Genomic DNA, 10005 nt, shown 5'->3' with positions numbered 1-10005 from the left:
ATGTTCAGAAAAAGCTTCTAGGGTATTAGAACTCTCAATCACAAATTATCCTCTTGGGTTGGTCTCGGGTTGGCTAGGTAATTTTCCTCCTTCCCTCCTACTGAATGCAGTTGCTAATTGACCTATTTGGGTCTCTAGCTTAGCAATGGATTGTGTGTGGGAGTTAAGGGTCTGAGTGTTGACTTCTAATCGTTCTAGTACTTTCAGAACTTTTTCCTCAAAAGCTGAGCTGTGACCAGTAGTAGACGGTTGAGGAATATTTTGAAATTGATGGTATGGTCCATGCCTATATGTTGGATCTTGATATTGAGGTCGAGGTGTGGCAGGACCAACCACTGGTTGTGGTCTCCAAGAAAAATTTGGATGGTTTCTCTAGCCGGGGTTATAAGTGTTCGAATATGGATCGTTTCCTGGTCTGCGAGCTTGTTGGACTTGAGCTTGCTGAACCTGCTCGTGCACAAACTCAGGAAATTGAGGTGCGGCTGGGCATTCACTAACAAAATAGTTCGGACTTGCACACAATGCACAAACTTCTTGGATTGGGTTAGGTGGAATCGGGGATTGTCCGGTATTTAGAAGACGATCTAATTTTTGGGACAGTTCATCTACCTTTTGATGGATATCTATGGCATTTCCTACTTCATATATTCCACCTCTTTTTTGGTTTAACATGGGTTTATCTCTAATAGAGGCAGACATATGATGTAATAAATTTTCACTTAAAATTTCAAACAGTTGCCATGCCTCATCCTCACTTTTCAGCATAAATATCCCACCGCATGATGCATCGATCATTTGTCGATGTCTTTCAGAGAGCCCATCATAAAAATATTGGATTAACTGCCACTTGGGTACAGCATGGTGGGGACATTTTCTAATAAGGTCTTTTAATCTCTCCCATGTTTCATGAAACATTTCTCCATCTAATTGAGAAAAACTAGTTATGGCTTTCCTTATTTGATTAGTTTTTTCTATGGGAAAATATTTCTTGAGAAACTCTCCTTGCAGCTGGTCCCAGGTTGATATAGTCATGGAATCCAAAGTATGTAGCCAGTATTTGGCTTTGTCCTTAAGTGAAAAAGAGAATAATTTCAACCTAAGAGCATCATCGGAGAAGTTGTGAATTTTGACAGTTGAGCATATTTCAAAAAATTCTTCAAGATGTTTATAAGGGTCCTCATTACTAAGTCCATAAAATGAAGGTAACATTTGGATTATACTGGACTTAATTTCATATTGAGTGGCCTCCACAGGGGCACTTGAATACAAGGAGAGTAGGTATATGTGGAAGGAGTAAAGTACTCCTTCAATTGCTTGGGTGGATCATTCTCCTGATTTCGGTCCATGTTTTTACGTCTGTTGGCTCTAAAGGTTCTTTCTATTTCTGGATCAAAAGGTTGGATTTCTGGTCGTAACGATCTACGGCCAAGCATACACCTTACAATTATACTGTAGAGCACACATAGAATTTTTTTTTTTTAATAATATATATTTTTATAATAAAGTGAGAAAAGAATGAAGAAAATCTAAAGAGAAGAACCTAAGAATCTTAAATCTATGAAAAGGGAAAAATTAATTAATATTTAGATGTTAATTGCAATCAACTTAAACAATCATAGACTCTCTATCCTAAGGTTAACTTAGATCTAGACAGCTCCTAACTTTCAAGACCGCCTTTGAGCACTCCAAGCTCAAGACTGACTAACTGACTCGGCCAGGTAAGCGTAAGATGTGGGAGGTTCCCTGCTCGTTGCTTTCCTTAGACACCAACTAAGTTGGCCAGGTCAGTCAACGGAACCAATTGAAAATCACTTTCTTTAACCACTTGCCTTAGACACCGAGCAATTAACGAATCCGCACTCAGTTCAACTCTAGAGCTTTCTTATCCTATTGAGCTCGAAATTCCTAGGGCTGACGTCTAGTTGATTTTAAATTAAGGTCTAGGTTATGCAAATGCAAGGGAGTGATTTGTGGGCCAAGGAAGGGTGATCAAATCCCCACCTTATCTGGTTAATGGGTTATTGTCCTTAAGATTAATTATGGAGATGCAATGCAAGGAAACAAAGTGTCCAATCAGGTTAGAAATTTTTATATTTGAGGTTACGCTATTTTAGTTAAGTGTTATGAAATGTCAGTGGCTTCTTTTTTTTTTAGTTTATAGTTTTATCTTTTTATATATTTTTTTATTTTTATTTTTTTTTTTCAAATTTTTTTTTTAATTCAACCGTACCAAGATCCCCGGCAACGGTGCCAAAATTTGATGCGTAGTCGTTGATAGCATCAAAAATAACTCTACTCACTATGTAGGTAGGATGAGTCGAGATCGTATCCTCAGGGACCTTGGGCTAAGTTGAGATTGCAAGGTAAAAGAAAGAAGCGTTGTTTTTGATTTAAAAAATAAATTATCTTAAAATTGAGGTAATTAAAAAATAAAGAGCTCGGGAGTTTTGAATTAATTTGCACTAGCAGAGTTGCATCTCTTTTTTAACTAAATAGATGTGATTAATCTTAGAAAAAATACCTGTCTTTCCTCGGCACGCTCCGTACCCGTAGATCACGGTGCGTCTCCGAAAAGTACTAGGTAAACAACTCTTCTTTCCTCGGCACGCCCCGTATCCGTAGATTACGGCGCGTCTCCGAAAAGTAAAAGTTGTTCCTAATATTAATCTAACAAGAAAGCATAAATAAAAGCATATGAAAGGGAGCAATTAAAGAACTCATGACAATTTAAATAAAAATATAATCTTTATTGCATATAAAGAAATACAGGAAAGTTTAGAACAATAAACCATTTCTGTGTCGTTACAAAATTTTTTCTCCACTCCCGAGACTGCCAGCCTAGCTGCTCATGAAGTAGTCCCTTTCTATTCCTCTATGCAAGGCTCTAGAAGAATTTCTGGGCTCCCCTCCAATGAGAGTACAAAAGTCTTTTTATAGGTGTTAGGAGGGAGGAGTTTTACATGATTTTCCGATGTGGGACTAAAAAAAATACAAATCTTTCAAAACATTTCTAAATATTATTTTTTTCCTTATCTTGAACTGGTCTGCCGTGCGCCCACACCCGCGCGATGCTGCACCCGTGCCCGCATCCACGCCGCGTCCCGCGTCCACACGTCCACGCCGCGTCCCGCGTCCACACGTCCATGCCGCGTCCCGCGTGTTCACGCGCGCCCACGAGCTCATGCTGCCCACATTCACGCGCGCCCAGGCAAATTTAACGTGAACCAATCTTTTCACATACCAAAAAGAAACTTTTGTTTCTTTACAATGACATTTATATCTTTTTGGATTCCTTGCATAGTATCTTCATTTTCTATAATACCGGATGCGTCTTTCTTTTATTTTAATTTTATTTTAAGTCTAAATTTTTTCAAACTTGAGTCTTTTTGATCTATGAATCGGACTCTCTATATCGGCGATCATCTTTCCTGTAAAATATAAAAAAAAGTATCAAATTCTTAATAAATAAAATAAATTAAATATGATTTTCTGCTTTAAATGACTTACATTAAGTGTTTATCAGCCCGCAAGACCTGCAGCAACAGGGCTGCCACTGAGGGGGCTGACGGCTCCGAAGAGGATCCGGGGGAGAATCCCTTCAACAATAGAGATTTAATAAAAAGATTGGTCGACGGGTGCGTCCTGCCCGAGGTCATCCACAGGATCATCCATGCTGATCCTGAACAGCGGGTTTGGGACTCTCTGGGGTCCTTTCTTGAGGTAGGCCGATCTACTTTTTCTTCCTTTCGCTTCTTCAGCTAGTTTATTCCTTAGCTTTCATATTGACTTCCTGACCACTCTGGCAGATTGAACACCAACTCATCGCCAACATTGAGGCGATGAACAATGCAAAAAGGGAAGCAGCCCAGGCGGAGGAAGGCCGCCAGGCTGAGGCTGCCCGTCTCAAGGAGAAGGTCGCTGAGGTCGCGAGTCTCCAAGAGATGCTGCAGAAGGAGGAACAAACCTCGGCAGATCTGAAGGCTGCCCTGGAGGAGGAAAGAAAAAAGACAGAGGCCAAGGTCTCCAAGCTGAGGGAACAGATCCCGACCCTAATCTCGGAGGCACGGGCCCAAGCAGTGGAGAAGTTCAAGACCTCCTCCGAGATTAGGGATTTGAACATCCAGTTTGGTTAGACCGTCTTCATCAAAGGCTTCGAGCTTTGCCAGGAGAAGATGATCGAAAAGTTTCACGAACTCGACCTCGGCTTCCTGGATGAAGCATCCGATGATGAAGCTGGAGTTTTCAAAGCTACTGTCGGTCTCCCTCTAGTCGGGACCTCTTCAAGTGCCGCAGTTGCCGCGACCGACCTTCAGTGGGCGTCGAGCTCCTCCACTTCTGCTCCAGAGGTCTGAAACTTCTAATTTTATACTTTTCTTTTGTTGTGACTTTTTCTCTTTCTCTTGTACTTGAGAATTATTCAATCAATGAAATCAGATTCCTCTTTACAGAGAGCTCCTTTCTCTTCTTCTTTTTTCTTTTTTTTTTCTTTTTTTTACAATAATTTATGTTGTGACGCTCTTGTTTCCCGACAACAGTGCCCTGTCGAAGCTCTTCTCCTACCACAGGAGATTCCTCTGAAGTCGATGATCTGGGATCTCAGAAGGGAAGTTCGTCACCTAACGAAGAAATTAAGGGAGATGGATGACGAACTTCACAAGCTGAAGAAGAACCATTCGGAAGCCACTACGGAGGTTACTCGCCTTCGAGACCTCCATAAAAAGGGCTTCATGGACTACATCTGGAAGAAGGCTGACTTCGTGAAGGTGCTTGAGGAACTCCAGAAATGCACCAGCGATCGATCTTAGACTCGGACTTCCAAGATCAGCTCCCTTGAGGTTGAGTTGGCAGTCGCACGAGAGAAGATCGTTCAATTGGAAGGGAGCTCATCCTAGCTTACAACTTAGGCCGATCACGATCGAGATTGGTCGAAAAAATTCTCCGACCTTCAGAAGTATCTACAGGATGTCGAGGTGAATTACAATGCCTACCGAGTCGGCTGGTGCGGGCAAGTAGACGACTATCGAAGGAGGCTCAAGATGGTGACCGACGAGGTTGCTCACCTTCAAAAACAGTTGTCCGAAAGAGCCCAGGCCATCTGGTTCAAGGCTCCGACGAGCTCCACTCCTTGAGGGGGACCATAGAAGAACTATCCATGGCCCTTGGGAAGGAGAAGGTCGAGCTGCAGCGGCTGAAAATTCAGCTGGCCTATGAGCAGCAGGCGGTCAAGGATGCCGAGGTGGAGTCTGAAGTTCTGAGGAAGAGGCTTCGAAAATCAGAGGGCGAAAGCCGATGGTTCCACCAAATATATCGGGAGATGCTGTTAAGAAAGAAAGAACTGAAAGAAGAAGTTGAGAACTTAAAGCAATCCCTGACAATGGCTGGAACCGAGAGTTCGAAATCAGAAGAAGCCGAGCTTCGTTAGTGCTTTTTACCTTTTGTTCCATGTATTCTTTTCTTTTCTTGTTGTTTCTTCTTCTCTTCTTTTTTTTTGGCCTCCAAAGGCTTTTGTAATGCATTCTTTACTAATGAAATAAAATGGAATGGCTCATCACCTTGTATACTATTGCTCTGAGTTATCATTTATTGAGCTTCTCTTATCTTTTATCTTGTTCGATATTGACGTTGTTTAAAGATTCCTGGTCATCATCGTGTTGATTCGCCCTTTTTGTTCATAACCGAAGGTCTTTTCGAGGCCATTCGAGTTTGACACTTTCTTTCGGTGTTCGAGCTTGGGGCTTGAACTTCTCGTTACTTTGAAGAAGTCTATTTTCTTCTGCTAGTGTTGGGTTTCTCCTTAGAGACTAAGGATCTTTGACAAGAGTTTTCTTCCTTGTTGAGATGAGGTCCCTTGTGTCTTAGATGTAGTTTGTTTTTTCCTTTTTCTTTCCCCCTTTCTTTGTGTTTGGGCGAGGATTTTTCCTCTACTCCTAATGGGGTTGTAGGGGTGTAGAGGAGCTACTGAGGGGGCTCTTCTCCTCATCTGATCTTAAACGATCAGATCTTCATTTGTGTCAGGACGAGGTTCTCCTCCTGTTTCCGACACAGCTAATTTCAGCTCATGTTAGGATGAGGTTTTCCTCCTGTTCCTAACAGGACTGTGGAGGCACATAAGGGCCGTTGCAAGGGCCTCTCCCCCCATCCGATCTCTAAATAATCGGGCCTTCGACTTTTCTCATGTTAGGATGAGGTTCTCCTCCTATTCCTAACATGACTGTGGGGGCGCATAAGGGCTGTTGCAAGGGCCTCTCCTCCTATCCGGTCTCTAAATAATCAGGCCTTCGACCTTGCTCATATTAGGATGAGGTTCTCCTCCTGTTCCTAATATGGCTGTGGGGGCACATAAGGGCCATTGCAAGGATCTCTCTCTCCATCCGGTCTCTAAATAATCAGACCTTCGACCTTGCTTATGTTAGGATGAGGTTCTCCTCCTGTTCCTAACATGGCTGAGGGGGTGCATAAGGGCCGTTGCAAGGGCTTCTCCCCCCATCTGGTCTCTAAATAACCAGGCCTTCGTTTGTGTCGGGACGAGGTTCTCCTCTTCTTCCTGACACGCTTAATTTTGATTGTCTGAAGGAGCTACTCCTTATCGTCATAAGCTCATACCAAAAGAAAAGATATGCGAATATGAAACTTTTATTTAAAGCAAAATTATCGGTAATACATTCATAAATTTTTTGAATTCCATGGTCGCGGAAGGTCTGCTCCTCCGAGCTCTTTTAGATAGTATGTTCCGGGCCAGACTACCTCCCTGACTTCATACGGGCCTTCCCAGTTAGGGGCAAGTTTTTCTTGGTTCTGAGGTTGTGAAATAGCGGCTCGCCGAAGTACTAAGTCCCCCGCTCTGAAGGCTTTGCTCTTGACCCAGGAGTTGTAGTAGTGGGCTGCTTTCTGCTTGTAGATTGTCATCCGAACTTGAGCTGTCTCCTGCTTTTCTTCTAACAAGTCAAGGTTGGCCTTGATCCTGTGAGTTGCGCTGCTCGTCGAATGCCACGACTCGTACCGATGGAAGCTTGAGTTCGATCGGGATCACGGCTTCTGTTTCGAATGCTAAGGCAAAGGGGGTCTCCCCTGTGGGTAGTCTTTGGGTAGTTCGGTATGCCATAACACATGATAAAGCTCGTCTGCCCAAGTTTTCTTTATTTTTTCAAGTCTTGCCTTGATTCCTTGCAACAGAGTCCTGTTAGTCACCTCGGCTTCGCCGTTTGCCTGCGGATGGGCTACTGACGTGAAGTTATGGGAGATGTTTAAGTCCTCACAAAATTCAGCAAACCTTGCTCCAGCAAATTATCGTCCATTATTAGTAATGAGAGTTCTGGATAAGCCGAACCTACAAACGATTGACTTCTAGATGAAGTCCTGCACTTTAGCTTCTATGATTTTCACCAAAGACTTGGCTTCGACCCACTTGGTGAAGTAGTCAATTGCCACTAGGAGGAACTTTCGCTGCCCAGACGCCATGGAAAAAGGTTCAAGGATATCCATCCCCCATTATGCAAACGGCCATGGGGCACTCAAGGGTGTAAGTTTGGAGGCGGACTATCTTTGGATATTCGCATATCTCTGACACCGATCATATTTTCTGACATATTCAATGGAGTCGTGGTACATTGTAGACTAGTAATAATCTTATCAGAGCAGTTTGTGGGATAAAGATCTGGCCGCCAGGTGACTTCCGCAGATTCCTTTATGTACCTCCTACAAGGCAAAGTCGGCTTCAGAAGGTCGGAGATATTTCAGGAGGGGCAAAGAGTACGACCTTTTGTACAGCTTGCCCTCATAAAGGATATATCGGGAGGTCTGGTTTCTAAGCTTTTAAGCTTCTTTTGCATCATGAGGAAGAACCTCATCTTTGAGATATGCAACCAGTGGGTCAATCCAGCTGAGTTCATGGCTGATCTCCATTACAAGCTGTGGTTCTTCTGTACTTGGACACTTCAGAACTTCGAAGAAGACTTCCTTGGGTAGTTCAGTCGGAGCCAGTGTAGCCAACTTGGAGAGAAGGTCAGCCCTGGTATTTTCTGCTCTTGGAATCTGCTTGATGTCAAAGTTGCCAAAGGCAGAGATGATCTCTTTTACCTTTTCGAAATACCTGACCATACTGTCCTCCCGAGCTTCATAGTTTTCACTGACTTGTCCCACCACCAATTAGGAGTCACTGTAGACTTGGAGCTGATCTACTTCTAATTCTTTGGTGATCTTCAGTCCTGCAATCAGAGCTTCATATTCTACTCTGTTATTTATCACAGAAAATTCGAAGCGCAGTGCGTACTCCACGATAATTCCTTCCAGATTGACCAAGATCAGGCCCGCGCCTGCACCTGACATGTTGGAGGAACCATCCATATAGAGGGCCCAAAAACCATCAGGGAGATCTGTTCTTTCCTCAGGGGAGTTCAGTTGGAGCCCTGGGTTGTCAGCTTCATCTCGTTCAAGTTCGGCTTCTTCCAGAATAGTACATTCCACTATGAAGTTTGCTAATATCTGAGCTTTTATCATCAACCGAGGTCGATAGTTGATATCAAATTTTATGAGCTCGACTGTCCAATTCACTATCCTTCCAGAAGCATCCACTCGATGCAAAACTATCTTAATTGGTGGTCGGTGAGCAGTGTTATGGTGTGCCCTTGAAAGTAAGGTCGGAGCCTTCGAGCTGCAATCAACAAAGCGTTAGTTAGTTTCTTTAATTTAGTGTACCTGATTTCGACGTCTCTCAATACTCGACTTATGTAGTAGATTGGCCATTGAATCTTTGCTTCTTTCTTAACCAGAACTGCTACGAGAGCCACGGCGGAGACCGCCAGGTACAGGAACAACTTCTCTCCAGATTCGAGCTTTGCCAATAGCGGAGGTGAGCTGAGGTAGTTCTTCAATTCTTCAAACGCTTGCTGGCATTCAGTGGTCCAACATAAGTTCTTCAGCTGCTTGAGAGTCTGAAAGAAAGGTAGGCACCATTCGGCCAACCTTGAGATGAATCGATTCAGAGCTGCTACTCTCCCAGTAAGGCACTGAACTTCCTTTATTGACTTCGGGATGGTCATTTCCTGGATGGCACGAATGTTTTTCGGATTTGCTTCGATACCATGTCTCGATACCATAAAGCCCAAGAATTTTTCTGAGGTTACTCCAAAAGTGCACTTGGCTGGGTTCAGCTTCATCTTGTATTTTCAGAGGGTGCTGAAGGTCTCCTCAAGGTCGGTAACGTGGTTCATTGAGGATTTATTTTTTACAAGCATGTCATCCACGTAGACCTCCATGTTGCGATCGATCTGCTCTTTGAAGATCTTGTTCACCAGCCGTTGATAGGTCGCCCTTGCATTTTTGAGGCCAAAAGGTATGACCCTGTAACAATAAAGACCACGGTTAGTGATAAAAGTAGTTTTTTCTTCATCCTCTGGTGCCATCCTGATTTGATTGTAGCCAGAAAATACATCCATGAAAGTGAGAAGCTCGTGGCTCGAGGTTGCATCCACTAATTGGTCAATTCTGGGCAGAGGGTAACTGTCCTTCGGGCAGGCTTTGTTCAGCTTTTTGAAGTCTATACACATCTCCACTTGCCGTTCGCCTTCTTGATGAGAACCACATTGGAGACCCAGTTCAGGTAGTTAACTTCTCTGATGAACCCGACTTTCAGGAGTTTATCAACTTTCTCAGCTATTGCTTTCTGCCTTTTCGATGCATGACCTCGAATTTTTTTCTTCATCGGTCGATGTTTGGGATCGACAGCTAGACGGTGTTTCATGACTTTCGTATCGATCTCCGGCATGTCCGTCGAAACCCAAGCGAAAACATCCATATTTTTTTGTAGAAAATTGATGAGCTGTGTCCGTACCTCTTCTCCCAGGTTGGAGCCAATCTTCACCACATGCTCCTCATTCCCATCGTTCAAAGGAATTGAGACAAGATCTTCAATTGGCTCACCCCGTTCTTCAGCAAGGTCATCGCGGATGTGTAATCCATCAACCGGACAGGGGTCAGACTGACCATTTCTTTGTAAAGCTATGTTAT

General features: G+C 43.4%; 1 non-coding gene across 1 annotated transcript; it reads left to right on the top strand.

The window, feature by feature from the left end:
• The first annotated feature begins 854 nt into the window (after positions 1-854).
• On the top strand, positions 855-960 carry LOC140854492 (small nucleolar RNA R71). The gene has a single exon (XR_012137709.1). It is a non-coding gene; the product is annotated as a small nucleolar RNA R71 (small nucleolar RNA).
• Positions 961-10005: the final 9045 nt, after the last annotated feature.

Source organism: Elaeis guineensis, unplaced genomic scaffold, assembly GCF_000442705.2.
Source record: "Elaeis guineensis isolate ETL-2024a unplaced genomic scaffold, EG11 Super_Scaffold_31900, whole genome shotgun sequence".
Classification (NCBI taxonomy): Eukaryota; Viridiplantae; Streptophyta; class Magnoliopsida; order Arecales; family Arecaceae; genus Elaeis; species Elaeis guineensis.
The sequence above is the reverse complement of the archived record's forward strand: the minus strand, read 5'-3'. Positions and strand labels throughout refer to the sequence as shown.